The sequence below is a fragment of the Thunnus thynnus genome, chromosome 16 (genome assembly GCF_963924715.1).
Source record: "Thunnus thynnus chromosome 16, fThuThy2.1, whole genome shotgun sequence".
Taxonomy (NCBI): domain Eukaryota; kingdom Metazoa; phylum Chordata; class Actinopteri; order Scombriformes; family Scombridae; genus Thunnus; species Thunnus thynnus.
Window position 1 is genome coordinate 28,235,638 of NC_089532.1, and position 21,387 is coordinate 28,257,024.

Here is a 21,387-nt window from a genome sequence, read left to right on the forward strand (position 1 = left end):
ATTTTCCTTTTGTATTTCCATATGGAGCGGCTTTGCCAATTTGCTATTCAGCAGAAAATATACGCTTATTGGACCCTGACCTTAACACCCTCTACAAATTTCACACCCTTATTGCCTTATTTGACACTAATAAGAATGGAAATGTTGTCTTAAAGTGTGCAAAATGTGACAAAGTCCAACGATCAACAAACAGAGGATTCTCACAGCCATAAGGTGTATATTAGACCGTGTTGAGCCTGTAACCACCAGAACTGAAAATACAACAGAGCAGCTTCACCGTTCAAACCAACAACAAACCAAATGAAACATGGGTGCACTGCTGGGCTGTGTGCTAAGTCCAGCCTCTTCCTCACCCTCTTCACCCATGACTGCACCCCCATCCACTCCTCAAACGCTATAGTGAAGTTTGCCGACGACATCACTATAGTGGGACTTACATCCGACAACAAGGAGACACACTACAGAGAGGAGGTCTAACATCTGGTCGAGTGGTTTTTGGACAATAATCTGGTCCTGAACACCACAAACACCAAGGAGATCATTGTGGACTTTAAAAGATTCAGGAGGACCACACATCCCCCTCTCCACATAAATGGTGACGAGGTGGAGAGTGTCAGTAACATCAAATTCCTGGGAATCCATATAACAAAAGATCTCTCATGGTCTCTTAACACATCCTACCTGGTGAAGAAAGCTCAACAGAGGCTTTTCTTCCTAAGGCCAAACAGGCCAAACCTCCCTCTCAGATCCTAATAAACTTTTTACAGAAGCACCATAGAGAGTAGCCTCTTCTATTGTGCCACAGTGTGGTATGCCAGCTGTACCAGAGAACCGGAAGAACTTGCCATTGGGAAAGAGATACAGAGCCATCAAAACCATCACCACCCACCCCCCAACTCCCCAAAGACTGCTAATGCACTCCAACATTTTATCACATACATCTATCTAGTTGTGGAATATATTTTATTATTTATTATCTTAATTATCTTGTTTTTATCTTGCTATCTTGCTTTTATCTTGCTTTCTATTGCTGCTGGTCAGAGTTATCAAAAGCAATTTAATTGTATGTATAAAATGACAAAGTGTCTTATGTCTCATGTTTATTTAATGTTATGGTGCGCCCCAACAGCATGTGTTGGTAACTGTGTATATCATTGTATTTTCACCATTAATTAGAAAAAAACTCAGCCATTGCCTTAAGCTCCACTCAATATCAACAGATCCTCAGCACCAGGGGCCAGATGCATAAATGATGCATACACCCAAAACCCATACATATGCCATTTCCTGCACATAAGCTGATATTTATAAACACAGAATGTGCGGTGAGAATTTGCACACCTCACACATTCTTTAGACCATGCATACAGGTTTTTCTAAACCAATCTGAGGGTGGTGTGATGAGGTGGAGATGAAATATAAGGTGAGAGACCGAATATTTTATTAAAATATTGGGCCTCAAGCATGAATGTTTTGTTCTGGCAAAAATGAATAAGAGGAAAATAAGAAAATTCTACGTGGGATTCATGAAATGTGCACTGAGTCTGTTCTTATTCACCTGGGTATGTTGATGAATTGTGGGTGATCTTGTCACAACCCAGCTCAAAGCTGGAGAGAGACACACATGAGTTGTGACTAAAATGGATTTATTGTACGTAACTAAAAGATAAATGAAACTAAACACAACCAAAACCAACATGGTGGAAGCCAGAGGGGAGAGGGCAAATGACTGACCACCTCCAGCTTATATAGAAGCCTGTCAGTCCAGGTGAGCTGAATTTCCCTGATGACTCAAGTCCGCCCACCAGGCTCCTGCAGATAGAGGACAAAGAGCCTGTCCAGAGAGGGTCATCACAATCTTAAATTGGATGCTCATGCCAGGCAATTTGCAGGTGGTGCAGTGGTGACACACCCAAGATGGCTTCATAGCAGAAATGGGCTAAGCCAACATCACTGATTTCCCATGTTCTACATAAATTGACTTTGCAGAAATACATGCCACTCATGAAAAGCAATTAATTATAATTTGATTTGGTTTATTGATTGGGACAGTGTGCAGTTTTAAATATTAAAGATGCACTGCACCGGAGTTAGCTTGAAGATAATTTGCATCCGTAGTAAATTATTATTAAGTAATGTGCCGGTAAAAAGCCATTACTTCACTCATAACCCTCCTGGGGTGGAGGAGGCCACGGAAGCAACCAAGATAGTGAGCCACCTCCACAAAAACACCTCAACCATGGTGACTGAACTGGAAATCAAGAATATCCTCGAGAGCTTGACTTCAGACCTCTTGGGGTAAAAAAAAGGAGTTGAAGCTCTGAATGAGACGGTGAAAGGGGATGCCTTCATGAAACCACTGCTGTCGGAGGCACTGGATATTAATGTAGAGGACTTGTACAAAGTTCAAAGGATTCACCGCATGGGGCCCCGACCAGCCAATAAGTCCAGGTCAAGACATATCATTGTCGGGTTCCTAAGGGACACATCATCAAACCACATGTAACCTACTACTACAGCCAGAACAGCTACAACAGCCAGAACAGGGACCGACAGTAAAGCCCTGAATGGAGCTGCCACATACAAGTGCAGCTTTAAGAATGAGTGGACCACAAAATGGCCATTCATTACCAAAGGAACCCTCAGCACACATTGCTCTGTATGTTGGGTGGAAAAGAAGAGTAAATGTCCCTCACTGACCCACTGATTCACTCACTGACTCCATCCTGTTCACATTGTAGAAAATACTGAAGTTGCAGCAGGTCCATGATCTCTGTGGTGGCCAAAAACTTTTATTTCTATGTCAATTTTTTAATGGTTGGGGTAAGGATTAGAGATTATGAAACTAAGGGAATGGCTGTAAATAGTTATGCTTCTTTACTTCAAGTACAGAAATGAATAAATAAATGTCTTTGGCATATGATGGTGACCCTGAATGGGCCCCCCAAAAATTTGTGATACGCGCATAGCATGCACTCAACTTCCATTGCATTTCACTCCAAGGTTTTCTGAAAAGTTGGGAGCGATGACAATGATTTTTTTCATAAGACAACCGACGGCACGAATTCTCATGTGGGGCGGATGCCAAAGCCTTTCTTAATCACCTCTGAAGTGAGGGGACAACAGGGGCCACCGGAGGGGAGGAGCGCGCCAACATGAATATATTGATATATGAAACAATGCTGAAAAGTCTGGAATGAATGTGGACCGATCATCATATGGGTGTGGACAGAGACACTGACCTTACTACGGGATAACTAATTATAATGTTATGGACACTGGTGTGAATGAAAGGACTGGATGGAACAGGGAACAACTGTCATCATGGACAAAGATTATATTGTCTGCAGGTTAACTAATGACAATGTTGATCTTTGAGTAATTCTGGAAAATATCATCCTTATACCTATATGGTATAAGGGTCAGAATATCTGGTAGGATTTTTTTTTTCTTTTTCTCTTGCTTCCTGTTTCTCATACAGTTGTTATTGAGTAGTAGGCCTACAAACTCAAACACTTTTACAATAATTCTGCAAATTTATTGTGTCTAGTGACGTTGTGGTTCAGTTGAACTATAATCACGGACTTACAGTATATTGCAATGGATAAAAGTGTGAAGGAGTTGGCAGGCCAACAACCAAGGGCAGCTGAGGGAACTATGTATTAGGGACTAGAGAGCCCAGTATTTGTATTTGTATCTGTATTTGTTGAGGCAGCAAAATGTATTTGTATTTGTCTTCGAATAAAAGTGAAAAGAGGCTTACAATAAGTGTTAATAAATAAACTACCTTACAAGGTAGGTCCCCACTGGGTCTCTAACTGGAGTCTCCCAGATCATAGACGACTGCGCTGACTACTGAGCTAAAACTGTACTCATTGCCTCATTGCAGACAGACTATACACCCATAACACAGAGACAGCACACCATGTAACATGTAGGGAAGAACTTCAAAGGCAGTTCTTCACTTTTCATTTATTGCCTATGTTTTACAACCTAACTTTGTTGATAGGAGAAGGGGAACAACAGGTTATGGAGAATCCCTTAGGAGCACTTTGCGTGTGTCAGTAGCTCAGCTTCATCTCTGGGGAACACCCCCAACTCTGGGACTGATGTTCATATTAGGAAAATATGTGTCATGTAGCTGGTGGATGTGACTCCACTCGTTGACACCTAGACATAAATGTAACAGTGGAACAGAGGACTGAGACTGAGATAGCAATGTAACCAACCTGCGCGCTGGTATTTGACATGGTGTTTTTCCTTCCCAAAAACAAATAATTTTTAAAATATTTGTATGAAACAAATATTTGTAAAAAAAAACCCAAAACACTATTTGTGCTTTGCCGAAAAACATACTTGTATTCAAGCACACCCCAAACATGTATGTCTGATGTTGGAAAGGACTATACTAGTGGGCTACTGTTGCAGACTGTTTTCGTTTGTTGGTTTTGTGTGTAACCCTTGGTGTCTCATACAGATATAGCTATATTATTTGTAATCCTGTATATCCAAATGCATCTTACATCAGAGGGGGGCAACCATGATATTGAGGTATTTTATTGTTATGACTGCAGAGTAAGTTATACCTCAGTAGAATATTATGGGATTGTTTAAAATCATGTCATGGAATATATAAGGGTTCCATAATGTTGTCAAGAAGAAAAGAAAACCCTCACATACTTGAAACAAAAAAAAAGCTGATATAGCCCTCATTCAAGAAACTCTTCTTAATGATGAGGAAGCTAAAATACTCAACAGAGAATGGGTTGCCCAGGAAAATCACAGGACATTTCCCTTGTGAAAAAGAGGAGTGAGCATTCTAATAAGAAATACATGTATATATATATATATATATATATATATATATATATATATATAAACTGGGTGTGAATTTGTCCTGTTCTGTACCAGGCAAAAATATTACAAACAAGGTGAGAGCTAGCAAAGAACTGGCTCATAGAGTGAAACAAATACAATCTCAAAACATTCCATTGATTTTTGATACACACACAAAAGAGACATGAATACACATTTTTTATATATATAAATTGTTAGGTTTACAAGTATATCTCACACAAAGAAGGTAGATGGATTATATTAGATGTCACATTAGAAGGTCAAAGAATGACTACGGCCAATATTTATGCCACCAATTCTGCTAACCCAGATTTTTTTCACAAAGTCTGTAATTAGAAGCATCGGTGATGATAATATAATCTTAGGTGGGGGTTTTAATCAAGTTAGGGATTTAATTATGGATAAAACTTATCGACCCATTGAGCCTAATACTGCAGGTATTATGGCTATTCATGTATCGTCAGAAGAGTGGGGTCTTGTTAATATTTGGAGATTACTGCATCCAAGGGAAAATTACTTTACTTTCTTTTCACATCCACACTCAAACTATTCTAGAATAGATTGTTTTCTTATACCCCATAATTTGGTTAGTCAGGTGCTGAATTCTACAATTGGAAACGTAGTATTGTCAGACCATGCACCAGTGGATTGAGGTCTCTATCCACTAGATAAAGTATAAAAGCCCCTGAGATGGCTATTTAATAACTGTATGCTGAATAGAGAAGAGAATTGCAGCTTCTTTAAGTCTGCAACGCAAGAATGAAGGCTCTACTGAGGGCCATGGTATAATATGGGACGCTTTTAAATCTTTTTTGAGGGGGCGTATTATTCAAAAAAGTTCACTTATTAAAAAAGCAGAATGAATAAAAAAGCAGAAAGGACGCTTAAGTTATAATAAGATATCAAAAAGCTTGAAAAGTAATACATGGAGCAACAAGACTCAGGTATGTGGGGTAAATTGAATGAGCATAAATGTGAATTAAATGGCATACTAAATAGGAAAATAGATGTGAATTTGCACTGCTCTGTACCAGGAAAAAATATTGTGAGCAAGGTGAGAGCTAGCAAAGTACTGGCTCACAGAGTAAAACAAATACAATCTCAAAACATTATTCCATTGATTTTTAATGAAGATAACAACCTTATTGCACACAAAAGAGACATAAATACCACATTTCATAATTTTACCAAGAACTGTAGGGTGGGAATAGATGATAACAAATAATAAAGTTTTTCCTCTTCAATTGAACTCCCAACTTAAACACAGGATGAGAAAGTGCTTTTGGAGGAAGATATCTCCATAAAAATTTTTCTGTGTTTTGTGTTGGTTGTCTGGCTTTAAATATTGTTGCTAGACTGCAATTTTTTTACTTTTAGTTTTCTTTTAGTTTTAAAGACTGGGCAGACCCTGAATGTAGACATATCATATGTCATTCATGTGATTGTATTAATGCAGCTGTTATGTTAATGTAAATGTCTGACCAAAACATTAATAAAAAAAAAAAGGAGACACCCCAATAAACCTATATGAGGGCAGCAGACCTAAGTGCCATGTACAAACTGCAAAACAACAAGTCACTGCAATTTGACAGGTAATGTTAAACTCAGACAAAAGAAGAAAAGGGAAAAAAATTAAAGAGAAAGAGCAGAAAGAAAAAGAGATAGAAACTTTACTTGAAGTTTTGTTAAGAAAAAAAATCAGTTGGGTCACTGATGCAGAATATGCCACAAAACATGGCAAGAGATCACCAGTGCAATTAATGCTGTATGTGCACAAGAAAGAACTCTTAGTGAAATAAAAAAAAAAAGGTTTGATCTGAAAATGGACATCAGGGGGCCAGGAAACTGTCAAAACAACATACATGGATGGGCGCATCGGAGCCATCATTGGGGAGGTTTCTCTGTTGGGGGTTCAGTCTGATATTCCGCTAGACAGTGTCCTACCACAGCCAGGAAACATCCCATCAGCATCAGACAGCATACCCCAGTATCAACTAGCACCATCTGAGGACAATGGTAAGCATCGATCCAAATGTATAATCTTTAAAAGGAATTTAATTAAGTTGATTGCATCATTTGATTCCACATTAAACATATTTAAAAAAACATTTGAATTTTACCTAATCTATAGTGTACCATATGCCCACTTTTGTTTTTAGCTACATGCCCATTTTAAATCATTGGTATATGATTAATTGAAACAAAAACATATGTATAAATGGTCTTTATTTTAAAGATGCATCCTGCTCTGGTGCACCATCCACCTCCAAGAGCACACCTGGACCATCAAGACAATCCACCTGAGCAGAGGTGGAGCAGAGTCGGTCCTACAAATTCAAGAAGATAGAAACCCCTCAGCATGTCATCCACTTTTTTAAAAATTAATGACACTCTCAAAGAAATAAATGAAACCTTAAAAACCAAAAAATAAAAAACATTTATCAAATAAATGCCATTACAAGTTTTCTGCCTTGAGTCCTATACTCAAGGCAGAAAACTGACCTAGGTCATTTCACAGTATAACAAAAGTGATCTGCTTATGTGTTAAAAAAGTGAAATGAGTTGCTGTCAGGTGAGGGCTGTGGTCAGGTCCCACCATCTATCTCCATGTCTTCAGGGGGTGGCGGGTGGGGTGGGGACACACCATGTTGCATTGCAATATTGTGCAGAACACAGTAGGCCATGGTTATTTGCACAGTTTTTCAGGTGTGTATAAAAGCTTGCCACCCGCTGTGTCTAGGCATAGCCACCGGCCTTTCAGTATATTGATAGTCCATCACTGAGTGAGTGCGTGCCAGTTTCTGGTTATAAGCCACCTCCTGCTGGGTCTGAGGGTTGGTAAGTGGTATCATAAGTCATGGTAGCAGCGGACGGCCCCGATCAGCTAAATTAAAAGTTGGATTTATGTTGAAAGGTAATAATGCAGACTTATGAAAATTTGTGTGCAGCATGAAAGAGTCCCCCCTGCCAGCAGGCCACTGTGTTCAAGATGTGATTCTGTGCATCGCATATTATTTGGACATTGATTGAATAGAATTGTTTTCTATTAAGGAAGGGGAACAGATTTGGAGATGGTGCTTTGATGTGTATGAGTATAGTCGATGGCTCCAATAGTACTGGGCAGTCCAGCAATGGCATAAAAATCCCTTTTTATCTGGGTCTGCTGAGCAGCAGTATATGGAAACTGAATGTACTGTGGTGTTAACTGGATGGTTCCCTGGAGAACTTTGGGGACTGCATGACCAACAGTGGACTGGGATATGCCTGATCTATTACCAGTCTCTCTCTGGACGGTCCCAGTGGCCAGGAAACTGATAGCAGTGAGTACTTGCAGATGAGGTGGAGTGGGATTAGATCGTTTCATCTCTGATCTAAATTGAAGCTCCAGAATGGCACAGAGGTTTTGAATCAAAAACGGCTTATGAGCCACTGGTCACTCTCGCTTGGTTGGCAAATGCATCGAGCAGTATTAAATAAGCCATTGCAGATTTGGTTGGGCACTGCTTCATACTGCTTTATATACTATGAAAACTCATAATTAATGATGTGTGCTGTGATAATTAATGATTGGGCAGGTGTGTGTGTGTGTAGATATGTGTGTGAGCATATTGGTCTAATTTTGTTGTCATTTAGGCTAGACCTAATCGTCTTTAATAAGTGTAAACATGTAAACTTATTAAATGAATAAAAACATTTTTCTTCTGTGTTAGTGAATTGCTTTTTCATCATCATTAATATTTCATAGCACAAAACTTAAATTGGCTTTTGTGCATATTGGCGCAGGTGTGGTCTAGGGCACTTAAATTTGATTACCTAAGAACAAGTTCGCAAGTATTGATGAATGCCACAAAAGTCATTAAATTGTTTGAATTTAATAACAAATCTGTGCATACGCATGATTCATGCATGGGTTATCTAATATGAAAACTGCTGTTTAAGGGCATCTTCATTCATTTATAGCTAATTGTGGGAGTGGAAATAACGCTTGTGCAGTTGCACCCACCTTCACAGTGACTGAGATTTAAAAGACAATCATGCGTACACACAGCTTTATAGATCTGACAAAAAATAACGCGTCTGCATATTTCTGGCTTCGTACACAGTTTTATGCATCTGGCCCCAGCTTAGTTCATTTTCCAATCCACTCAGCACACAAATATCCTTTTTCATTGTTACTTGGAATAAACTGTGCAAATGTTATGGTAAAAATGTGTCATGTGCATGTTTCACCTGTAATAGTCCTGCACTGCCCAACACTTGATTGCGGTAACCTCTAATGATTGTCAATCACATTTCAAAGGAGATGCCCAGGTGGAGCAGTGTTCCATATTTGGACATGATTTTCTCGCCAAAACACAAAAAGGGCTTCAAACTCAAATAAACACAAAGTAAAAATAATAAAATGTGGGTAAAGAAACAAAACAACCTTTATAAGACTTGATAGAAAGACAAGATATATAATTAACACCAATCAAACTACAAATTAACCATTTTGCCGTACCTTTAAGCATTCTGTAAAAATACAAAAAGACTGCACATACTGTCATTACACTGTCACTCTGCTTACTCCTGTTTGACACTTTCCTATTTGTTTTCACATAACATCTTTTATAATATCTAAAAAATATACTCTGTCATTGTATTAAGGCACTGTCTTCACAAAGGAATGTCTAAAGTCACAAAATGACTTCGTTTAGTCATCAGCTGTGTTTTGGTCCTCTTGTTTTATAATCTGGTATCTTCATGAACACTAATTACTTTTCATGGCTGTCAGTATAAATCAGTCTAAAATATCACTGAAAATGTGTATTAGAAGCAAATATTTGCATTTTTGGGTGATATGATATTATAATAAAATGACAGTCATCACATTATGAGATAATGTGATGCCTAAATACCCCAAATGGACATAATAACAAGAAACAACCACTGCAGTTATGGGTGATTTAATGTCACAATAAAATCAAGATAACAAAGTCAAGCACATAATTTCAACTAGTCTATTATTAATGTAGGCATTTCAACAATTTGTGAATAAGAGAACATCACCAAGAAACTTGAGGTAACCATAACAGCTCTTTTTATTTACATCTTAACACAAATATATATTACTCTTTTGGTGTTCTGTTCATGAAAACAGAGTAAATTAGGCTAAATAGCCTATAAACAATAAATGGTAAATTGGCAAAACAAAAATGAATGAATAATCAATTAACTAAAACTAAGTTTTACACACAATGAATGTTTATGAGTAGGTTAAATCATCTTCATTTGAACACATGATAATATGTGTCCCTCAAACACACTTTGAGCAAACATTCAGCTCCTTAACTGTGAATTTTCTACAAACAGCTTTCCTGCACTTCAGGCAACTGGCGTAGGTTTTTTTAAAGGTCATTCTCCTCTGCTCATCTTGTAATTTAATTATGACTTGACATAGTTGTCTAATCACACATGCCAATGAATGTTGTTGCCTAGCAACTTAGAATGTTTAAACATAAACCACATGAAAATAAATGCATTTCATATATGTGTAAAGTTTAAGCCCAGTTCAGACCAAAGATTCACGATGAGACAAAACCGTTTTAGAATGTTGCAGGGAAAAGTTGCAGTGGTGTGAAATGGTTAGTTGGAGAATGTCTGAGGCTGTCGCCTGGGGTCTCAAAAGACCTACCTTGCCAAATCGCCAAGTGCAGTTTTAGAACTTAAGAATCTAGCTATTTCTCTTAAGCCAATCAGGAAAGAGCACAGAGCATGACAGTTGGTTGCGATAATGCCCCACCTGGTTGCAATTAAAAATCCATTAAAAAGAAGAAGAAGAGGGAGTAACAGTACAGGCCAGTACCAGAGATGGTTCAGAAGGATTATATATATTATAATATAAGATTATATATATATGTATATATATAATATAGTTTATTGATTATATGTTACAGAGCATCTTTGCCAGTACCATGGACTGCAAACATGGTGGATTTCTGGACAGAGGAGAGTGAGGAACAGCTCATCAAACTGTTTGAAGAACAGCATTCACTCTTTGATTGTAACTCAAAAACATACTCATAATACATACTCATACTCATCAATAAAATAAACAAACTTTGCTCAGTTGCAATTGTTGGGTGTCCCGTAAACTCAGTCTTTTTCATTTATGTTAAGCTAATGTCACCAGCCAAACAGTGGTAACGTTTAATCTGTTCATAGATAGCAACATAGGTTACTTTACTGATGTTACTTTAGCTGATGTTTATCATTAACGTTAGCAGTTACATAATAACCGTGGCCTATGAGTTGTGGCATTCATAAGAATTATGTTATCTATGACTGTGGCATTTTGTCTGCACTGACGTTAAAGTTACCAGAAACTCTGACAAGCCATCACCATGGGCAGTTATATACATCAATGTTAACGCTGGGTGGTTATTAACTTTCTTCTGTAAATTGATTTGTCAGGTAACATTATAGGTACTGAAGGGGCAGGGTAGGGCCAGTGTTATCAGGGCCTTCCTGATCGCAGGGGATTTGCAGGTAGGCGTTGCCACACTCGTCATACAGTAAGTTGTGCAGCGTGCAGCAGGCCAGGATGATCTTGTCCACAGACTCCGGTGGCAGGTGGATGTGTGTCAAGAAGACACACCAATGGTTTGACAGTATGCCAAAGGCATTTTCCACCACCCCGCATGCCCTTGACAGCCTGTAATTGAAGATCCTCTGCTCTTGTGAGAGACCTTAGCTGGGGTAGGGTTTGAGGATGTATTCCTCCAGCGGGAATGCCTCATCTGCAACTATGCCGTATGGTGAGAGCTGCTGGATTCCTGGAAGTGGTGCTGGGTCTGGAATTTTGGCCATCTTCTGCTCAAGAGACTCTTGGAGTGACACTCAGCCATTGCAACCTACATCAACATACATATGTGGCCGAAAATATGGGTACCCTTCCACCTTTTTCTAAAAAAACAGTTTTTTTCTGTATTAAGTTGAAACTGACAGAAGTATATGGTATCCATCATTCTTTATTTCACATAGAAAATAACTGAAACTTTGCTTTTGATTTACAACTTAATATATTATTTAATACAATGCAACAAATGAAAATGGCATGGCCAAAAATATCTGTACCCTTAACTTAATATTTTGTAGCACAGCCTTTGGAGGCAATAACTGCAGTCAAGTGCTTTCTGTAACTCTGAATAAGGATTCTACACTTCTCCACTGGCCTCTTCTTGAGCAAACTGCTTCAGTTCTCTCATGTTTGATGGGTGTCATCTCCCAACTGCAAGTGTCAGCTCTTTCCACAGATGTTCAATGGGATTCAGCTCAGGACTCATATCAGGCTACCTCAGAACGGTCCGATGTTTTTTTTTTTCTCATCCACTCTTGGGTCCTTTTTGATGTATGTTTGGGGTCATTATCCTGCTGGAACCATGTCAGACCCATGACCTGCAACTAAGACACAGCTGTCTGACACTGTGCTGTATGTTTTGCTTCAAAATGCCTTGATAGTCTTCTGATTTCATTGTGCTGCACAGATTCAAGGCAGCCAGTTACTGAGGCAGCAAAGCAACCCCAAAACATCACTGAGCTTCCTCCATTTTTAATGGTAGGCATGGTATTCTTGTCTTTGAAGGCTTCATTTTTTCTTCTGTAAACATAAGATGGGTGTGATTTACCAAAAAGCTCTAATTTTGTTTTATCTGTCCAGAGGACATTCTCCCAGAAGGACTGTGGCTTGTCAACATGCATTTTGGCAAAGTCCAGTCTGGCTTTCTGGTGTCTCCCTCTTAGAAGTGGGGTCTTCCTGGGTCTTCTACCATGGAGCCCACTTTCATTCAGACAGCAATGGATGATGCGACTTGACACTCTTGTACCTTGAACTTGAAGATCAGCTTTGATCTGTATTGAGGTTTTCCTTGGTTCTCTCTCAACCATTCGAGCAATCCCTCTGTTCAATCTCGGGCCAATTTTCCTCTTGCAACCACGTCCAGAGATGTTGGCTACAATTCCATGGGCCTTAAACTTCTAATAATATTGGCACCAGTGGTCACAGCTTCATCAAGCACTTTGGAGATGGCCTTGTAACCTTTACATTAACCATGCTTGGCTATTACCTTTTTTCTAATATCTTCAGACCACTCTCTAGTTTTCCTTCTGTTTTCCATGTTCAATGTGATGCACACAGTGACACAAAACAACAAAGTGAATAATTTTCTCCTTTTAAACTGGCTGTATGAGTGATTATGAGATTAAAAACACCTGTGATACTAATTAAAACACAATAGTCTGCTTAAATTACCACTACAAATCAATTATTTCTTACAACTTCTACAGGGTACCAATAATTTTGTCCAGGCTATTTTAGAGTATCTTTGTAGAATAAGCATGAATTCAATTATTTTCACAACTTGTTTTGTTCCACTGCAAACCAAACATAGACGTGCATTGATAATAAAATATCTTTTAATTTCAACACTGTTCAGGGCGAATGGTGCATTATTTTAATACAATGCAGGGGTACCAATAATTACAGCCACGTCTGTATAAGAATCTGTGACTCTGTAGCTGCTGTCAACCAGGGCCATCAGTACAATGGATAAGCTGTGCTTGTAGTTGTAATATGTTGAGCCAGAGGATGGAGGAGGTACAATGATGATGTTTCCCATCCAAAGCTCTAAGGCAATTTGAGAATAGCCACTGCTCCTGGAATCCATTTGCCACTTTTTTCCACTCATCTGTGGTGTTGGGACACTGAAAAATAAAAAGATCAAATTAAATTATATGGAATATGCATTAATTATGGTTATAGTTATAGTTATAGTTTGTCTTTACAGGATCATGAGCAAGAAGAGAATGAGGAACCAAAGGAGGGGCTGGAAGAAGTTGAGGAGCAGGAGGTGGAGGAGAGAAGTGAACTGGAAGGAGTAGGAGGCAGCATCCAGCTTAATATCATTCCAGCCCAGAAGAAAAATAGAAGTGAAATGGAAAAGCAGGAAACTTATGTCCTCAGTGCAGTAGGCACCTATTTTTGAAATTAAAGCCAAGAAAAAGTAGAAGATCAGATCACAATCAATTAATATTTTGTGAAAACCTTGAGCAGAAGATGAGGCGAATCCATGATGAGAACATCCTGCTTGGGTTAGAGCACCAGCTAGAGGAAGCATGCTACCAGGCTACAATGAGAGGCTGGTCCAACCAAGCCTATCCCTGTCACACCTACACCCCCCGCTACCCAATTACTTACCAGACATTTCTCTATGCACCACAGTCATCAGAGTATTGTCATCTGAATAGTCTGAGAATCAATGCTCTGATGATGTTCCATGTGGACTGAAACATTGATATATGTTGATTATCTAATGTGTTGATTATTTAATGCAATATGTTGATTGTTTAATGTTCATTATTGAATATGCTGATTATTTCATATGTTGATTGTTTAATATGTTGATTATTCAATACATTGGTTATTTAAGATGTTGATTATTTAATTTTAGTAATTGTCTTCATTGCAAGAGCAGTGTGCAGGAATTTCTTCATCTCTAAGATATTAAGCTCCTCTCTGATGCATCTGTAAAAGAAATATTCTTCAATTTATGACTTAATGAAATGTGTTTGTGTTTTAATTATTTGATTTGTTATTTAGACTTTTACTTATAATTTGTACTTTGACTTTTTCATCCAATAAAACATATGAATATTCTTGTTAGCCATAATGTTTTCATATGTATTTACCCATTTTTCTTTCACCATCATAGCTGCTGGTGAAATACATATATTATACTTTAACCAGCAAAACTCTTTGTGTGATTTAAAATGTACAGAACTTGCCTTTAAGCAGTCATTGTTTAGAACACTGTGGATTACACTGCAGGTCTCGGGGATGATATCAGCAACAGTGGAGAGCCAGATGCAGAACAGGTAGGCAAGACTCTTGAAACTATCACCTGGAAAAAGGATACATCTTTGTGAGTGACTTAAAACTGACCATCCCTTTTGAGCCAACAGATAATCCCTTTGTGTGATTATATCTGGAGCTGGCTTTACTCAACTTTTAGGTCTGTCATGACTGACTACAGGCCTGCATGACAGAATGTTTCTCACCTGTTGCCAAGAAGTGGAGCGTTAACATTAGTCTCTCCAGATGAAATGTAGTCCCTGAAGTTGGTGTTTTGTCTTTGTGTTAGTGCCCTCAGCAACTCCTATAGGTGAGTGAAATTGATAAAAGCCGGTATACCGCTGGCTTCCAACTCTTTACACAGATTGGTGTAGGCACCCTTTCTCTGCTGCTGCAGTAGCCAAAGACGGCTCCAGATCCTTAGTTTCCTAGTTTGCTGTTTATTGAGTTAAGTGTTACTGCAAACACTGCTCACAACTCACTGTCACTGTTATCCATTTCTTTCTTTTTTCTTGCCAGGTAAACACAAACAGAAAACCAGCTAATCCACTTAATATAATGTATCAACGCAGAAGTAGTGGGGTATTCATCATTGCTGTGCGTAGATGATCGTTGCTTTGATGTGATGGCCAGTTTTAGAACATTTACACTCAGACGTCAGGGATTCTTTTGCAAGTTGCGTCCAGTCTTGTTGCGAATCATTGATCTGCACTGGCCTTTACCTGGTGGCGGTTATAGGTATAATTGCCCCTGTTTTTAATCTGGGTTCATCTTCAATATTTTTAACAACAGCGGGTGCTACATAACATTACTTTAGGAACAGTCAAAGCCTGGGGACATGAATATTTTACTAAAACATTTTACAAAAAAAATTTTTACCCCATGGCAGTTCTAGTGTTAGATCTGCGCTTCCCCCTTCATTTTCATTGACAAGATATCTCCAAGAGCTAGTAATATGTGCTCTGTAGTGCTTTACACTATCTTTATGTACTAGAATTACTCTTCTCTGACAATAAATCATTTTTAACGTCACCCTGTAACAATAAAACACAGTGGATATCACTCTTTCACTCTTTTTTTTATTATGATTTGTGCAGCATTGTGGCACCGCCATGAATCATATTTGTGTGGCAGCATGGCTGGGCTACAATATAATCTACACACTGTCAGAGTATGTCATTGACAACAGCATCGAGTTGCTGAACTTTGGCGTCTCCATGGCAACTGTATAAATGTTTTTCTTGCAAACACACAGGCCGTCCTTCGCAGTAACCCATGCAGAAAAAATGTGCTTCCATGTAGTGATAGGTCTGTATTCTCCGGCGGAGTCATTGCCACTGAGCACACTGTCATCTGTTGATCTCTACCATGTAGGTTTCTGCACTCGCAGTCGCTATGGATTTTTATTTCTCTGCTGCATTTATTGCTCCCTGTCTACACAGGTCTAATATTGCTCCTTTTAGATGCTCCACAACAGAGACATAAAACTACTTAGCAGAACAAGGCCTTCATCAGCCTCACCTTGGATATTGCCATGAAATGATTCAGATCTAGAGTGTGCTGCCTGCAGATTGCCTTTCATCTTCCACGCATAAACAGCACCAGAGCCTGAGGATTTGGCTTAAAACATGACACAATAAATGTCTCTGATGCCTTTACCTCAATCCACAGCAACCTAAAGATGTATACACAATCTCTGAAAAATATGGAACACCATACGTCTCAGTCACCATGCAGCACACTGGTTTTCACACAGTCAACCATTTTTATCAATCATTCAACTAAAGATGTTGTTGCCATGAAAACAAAGCCATTATTTTGAAATCGACCCTGCGGCAGGCTTGAAAGACATATGGAAAGTTTGCTATCATGATTCAACTGAGGACTGAAGGTCTGTCATGCGAAAAAGGAAAGTAATCTACCAATGTGGCAGATTCACAGGAATACGTAAATATTTTTGGGTGACTTTTCTTGTTCTTTTGAGGTCTGGGTTCTTATGTTTATTGTACCAACTGCAGAGATCTGAGAACACGGTGTAAATACTATAGCAAAGTATGACAAGGCAAGAAACAGCATTTAGCAATTCCAGTGTAGCGCTTTTAATTTGACTTTCTGCTGCAGTGTGACTAGTAGTGCTACAACCAAGCGGGAACTAACACAGCTTGGGGCTGAAGCCATGCGGAGGTCCCTTAAAGTGCAATACCACTGACGGCCACTAGATTCTCCAACTGAGTCCCATTCAAAAACTCTCAACTTCTCTCTTGAAATACTGAGTCAACCATTTTTTTTCAATGAGTCATTATGGTCTCAATCTCTAAATTCAGGCTATCTAATAAGTGTGCTGGTGGACATTTTGGAAATGATTGTTTTGTTAATAAGATTTGAAGAGTTATAATAGCTTTGATGTCTGCCATGTGGGTGTTGATTGACAGTTCGCACACCTGCTGCTCTCCCTGGCTCCAAGTCGGACTATTGTTGCAAAGTTTAATGTTACTTGATAATGATATCTGCTGTGTTAGCACAATTTAGCTAAAGTTGCTAACGTTAACCCAAGTGTACATGGCTCAGTGTTCCAAGTAAGCTAGCGTTAGCTTAGGTCCGAGGTAGTGAGGTGTGTTTCTAGAGCATGCCCTTAACCCTAATTACATTGTCTTTTTGCTTTTTATTTCATTGGGTTTTAAATCCCATTTTTATTAGTTGGTTTTTGGTTTTGTTGTCATTTTGTGAAAAAAAAAAAATTGAGGAGGCCAATACAGCAAGAACATCTGGGGGCTCAAATCAACTGGCCAACTGACTTTCTATGTGTAAGATCCTCTTGTCTGTGTGGGTCTCCTCTTACTGTCCAAAGACATGCAGGTTAGGTGAACAGGAAACTGAGTTCTGAGATTTTATTTTGAGGTAAGACAGAGAGTGAGCGCACCTGAAATGTCCACAATAATCCCTTTATTAATAATTAGTCTGTTTGTGTATCTTGACCAGACAAAATTAATTTTATAGATGTCACCCAATTTCCAGACTTCAGAAATTAACTTGGTCTGTACAATGTTATTATAAGTGAGAGACTAACAAAAATGAGACCCAAATTGTAATAAACAAGAATTATCCTTACCTGTTTAGTTGGATATGTCTGAATTTGTTGTTTCCTTAAAAGGCCTCCCTGCAGTTATTGCACAATCACTGCTAGGTAATAATTCATCTCCAGGGGTAAAAGTGTGTATCTGAGGCCATTAAAGAGATCATTTGAAGACAAATGTGAAATGGACAAGATTTGGACATAATCACCTTAATATCCCTGATTATAGGAAGTGCTATTTCCCCCTCTGAGGCCCCCCAAATCATTGGAATTCATATGTTATTAATCAGTCTGGCCTGAAACTCATGCTATGAAATGTTCAAAAAGCTCCTATTAATCAAGTGCTATTATAAACCTTGACAGGCACCCACCTGCTGCAACCCAACTCACATTTTCCCTCCTTTTAACATTCATTAAACAATGTTGTATAACAAACTGCAGGGCCTGGAGGTTTTCATCATGGGTCAGTATGTTGACTGCTTCAGCTCTTAGACTCTCTGGGTTAAAAAAAACTCTTAAGTGTGAATTAAGACAGCTATAACAGTAGGTTGTTAGGTTTGTGCATGTTTGCTCATGATTCATCCATGATAGAAACAAAAGGTAATGCATGGCCTTCTGCTATCCAAAACTGAAAAAAAGGACTTGATTTCTCAGAATTGAAGAAAAAATAATTAAAACTGATAGCCATAACATTAATCTTTTGTATTGTTGAATTATCAAGGCAACTTTCGTGTTTTTGAGTTGAGAAATGTTAGATATCGTTAAAAGAAAATCTTAAAATGGGAATTGACAGTGAGGAAAATACTCATTTCTCCAATGGGACTGATGTTCACAGCGACATAGAGTGCCGCAGTCGGGTTAACATCAGAATCAACAGACGGCCAGGGCAGTTGCTCTGAGCGTCTAATATTGGATTTAATTGAAAGCCCGGTGCATCTAAGGGCACCTTGTGCGTCTGCATGAGACACAGAGGGGTGTGACAAAGTGTCAGTATTGGACAATCTGGGAATGAGAAAAGGTTGGTCATCTGAGTGGCAATAGTGAGAATCTGCTATTGTGCATTAAATAAGTAGCTGACATTTTGAGATATAGGTAATTTTCTTCCTTGCTGAGAGTTAGATGATAAGATGGATATCAGTTTCGTGTGTTTGTGTTAAGTACAGAGCTGAACTGAGGACATGATTAAGCCTAGGTTAACATAGAGGCTGGGCGCAGGGGGAAACAACTAACCTTCCATCCACCTGAGAGGCTGCAGAAGTGCTGGTCGAATGGATAAACTGTTATTCACCAAGGAATAGCTCCAGCAGGTAAACCACAAATTGTTCTTTTTTTCCATTTCTGTTTGTGCATGGATTTGTGTGTAAAACATATTCTATGAACACATTCTGAAAACTGATCAAATGGTAAAGAGCTGTGACTGTGCAAAGGCTTTCTACATTAACATCTGTTTACTTCCCAGGCATCAACCCTGTCTCCTAAATATTATGTTCAGGGACTTCTAATTTGCAACAACAAATGTGCTTTGTGAGACATGTAATGTCCCCTGAATATCTTTTTAATCAACATAGAGAAACATTCTAATTGAACTGATTTGCCAAGTGACAAAATGTTCACATTGAACATATTTACAAAATGTTAATTGACATTTTTCACATGTTTTCTACATTATTTGCTCCTGATATCTACGATGATCTGCGTTTTCATCGTTATGTTTAGGGAACTCAGAGGTCTTGTTTACAGTTAGGGAAAGATCATGGTCTTGGTTACATATTTACACTAAAGGCATGTGGGGATTTATGTTCACCTACTGTGCATCCCAGTTATTTGGATGTCCTGGAAGCCACTTACTGTAGCTACAAGCTAATTCTGACACCACCACCACCACCACCTGTCCTTCAATCACACTGACAGCTGATAGCCTGCGAGCACCTCCACTTGAATCAAAATTCATGAACATTGTGCCGTTGCAGTGGCTCTGTACTCAGCACAACAGGCCTGCTGCTACATATATCCTCCACATCCTTAAGATCAAAGTTTCAGTGTCCTTTCCTCAGGGAGACAGCAGGCACTGTTGTGCTTGTTATACCGCAGAGGAGGCAAAAGAACCTGTGGATCCCCAGAATCTGAATCATGTACAGTGCGGTGGACCCACAGTTATTGTGAACTCAGTTGGTGTCTCTGACTGGGTGGGTGTGGAGAGAGGAGGGGAGTGAACAGGCAGGATGACTGGTGTTTTCCTGCAAACGCAACCTGGTTTCTCAACAGGAATTGGAAAATCGACACATTGTTGGTATATATAAGGTCACTATTGATTTAACTTGTATTTATGCCTCTGTCCTTTATCCTCTAGCATTATTGACGTAATATTAGAGACATGTAAATTGATTGTTTACTTAATGACAGATTGATATAACATAGTGTTTATTTAACGTGTAGCCAATTATAAACCAAACCAATTAAAAACCAACAAAACCAACTGAAAGCTTATTTTTTGCTGTTGTAAACAGCTGGTATCAGGTAGGTCTTTCTGTACCAAATCTTTTATCTTTTTAATGTTTTCTTGTTTGTTATTTTAATACACAGTTTATATATCTGCCCTTTATTCACAAAAAATTGACCCCCCCCCCCCCCAAAAAAAAATATGAAAACTTAAGCTTTATAATAAAAAAAATACTCATAGTTAAAATTATGAGAAGAAATGTCAAAAATATCAGATAAAATGTCATAATTATGAAATACTTTCACACAACAGTCAAAGTAGCAGCTCTTCGGCATGAGTTTTCCTAATCAATTTCACACAGAAATGGATTGTGAGTATATTGAGGACTAATTTAAATGTGGCTTTACAACAGATTAAATATTTCATTTGCTTGCTGACTCACATGGGATTGTACTAAGCAAATGCACCCTTGAAAGGATTTTAAGCAAGAAGCCGCTCTGGCGTAGAAAGAATAAAGCCGATGGCTGATGTGGCAACCTTCATTGAACAGCAACTGGAAACATCTGGTCAGTGTCATGGTTACAGATGTATGTACCAAAAATGTTGGTTACATGGGATTATGACTGACAGAAACAATTTGAATATTGCTACAGTTATTGGATGGTGAAGGTGTTGATCTGAGGCCAACAAACAGACACATTGATGGCTACAACAAGCTTAAAGGTAAAATTCATCATTGTGAATATGATGATTTCTTTAAACTACTGTAAGTGACCTATATAGTAGAAATGTGCAATTATTTTTGAATTTTGTGCCCTATGATTTTGCGTCACCTGGTGGACATTTGCCAGCAAATGAGCAAGGGGCTATGGGTGCAGGCAACATGGACGGAGGTTAAACATTGTTCATTTGCATATACTACTCACACTGTAATTATACAATACTGGTTGAAAATCAGAAAGTTTCCCTTTAAACCATGTGGAATTGCAATCAATGGATGCATTGATGGGTTTTCCAGAAAGATGATATGGCTTAAAGCTTACAAAACAAACAATGAACCACCGATTCTTGCAGGCTACAGCTGGATGCTGTGATCAATGTTGGTGGGTGCCACGCCATGACTCAGAC

At 38.7% G+C, this 21,387-nt stretch overlaps 1 long non-coding RNA gene across 2 annotated transcripts; it reads right to left on the reverse strand.

Moving 5' to 3' along the window:
* Positions 1-13,024: 13,024 nt before the first annotated feature.
* LOC137200262 (uncharacterized) lies at positions 13,025-20,563 on the reverse strand. Of its 2 annotated transcripts, XR_010931934.1 has the most exons (4): positions 18,625-20,563; positions 17,856-17,964; positions 14,680-14,795; positions 13,025-13,599 (listed from the first exon to the last, which is right to left on the reverse strand). It is a non-coding gene; the product is annotated as an uncharacterized lncRNA (long non-coding RNA). The 2 variants fall into 2 exon arrangements; XR_010931935.1 differs by lacking the exon at positions 17,856-17,964 and having other exon boundaries at positions 13,026-13,599; positions 18,625-19,448.
* Positions 20,564-21,387: the final 824 nt, after the last annotated feature.